The 672-nt window shown below is 65.9% G+C and overlaps 1 protein-coding gene across 1 annotated transcript in view; it reads left to right on the plus strand.

The window, feature by feature from the left end:
• TRIM9 (tripartite motif containing 9) overlaps nt 1-672 on the plus strand; it is an 82237-nt gene that overhangs the window by 14060 nt on the left and 67505 nt on the right. The window lies entirely within an intron of this gene.

Here is a 672-nt window from a genome sequence, read left to right on the forward strand (position 1 = left end):
GCGTCGGGCAGGTGATGCTCCCCGTGGGTCCCCAAATTGTGCCATGCCAGCTGGCCCCCGTGAGCCGAGGCTCCGCTGAAGAAGCCGGCAGGGCCCTGCGGGTGGTGGCCTGGGGGTGGATCGGGGACACCTGCGCTGCGGAGCTGGAAAAGTGATGGGGAGCGTTGCTTTCACGAGGAGGGAGGAGTGAAATCTGCCGCGGGGAAGGTCGCGGGTGCGGGAGCAGGGTGCTGTGGGGTGCTGCTGAGGAAGGGCTGCTGCCTCCTCCTGCGCACCGAGTCATTGGGAGGCGGAGGGACGGCAGCGGGCGAGCGGGCAGCGCAGTAGCGGAGCCTTTCGCTGAATACTGATCAGCTCCTCTTGAGCGCACTCACTCCCACACGCGTCCTCGCTGGAGGAGAGGGTCCCGGCGCTTGAGGCAGGGACGTGACTGTCATTAGCTTCAGCTCAACTCCATCCACCCCGCTGCCTCCCTTCCTCCTCGCGCCGGTGACCCCCTCGCCGAGGGAACTGGGGCAGAAGTGACTGGGGCACGGGCGGACAGGGCGCAAGGGGATGGGTGTCACTCCTCGGATGAACGTTGAAATAATTGTCCCCCTCTCCAGCAAATCTGTGCTGGCAGGAGCAGGTGGGGGGACCTGTGACAAGGAGGAGGAGAGAGATGGGGAGGTG

The sequence above is a fragment of the Pygoscelis adeliae genome, unplaced genomic scaffold (assembly GCF_000699105.1).
Source record: "Pygoscelis adeliae isolate BGI_AS28 unplaced genomic scaffold, ASM69910v1 Scaffold314, whole genome shotgun sequence".
In the NCBI taxonomy this organism is placed as follows: Eukaryota; Metazoa; Chordata; class Aves; order Sphenisciformes; family Spheniscidae; genus Pygoscelis; species Pygoscelis adeliae.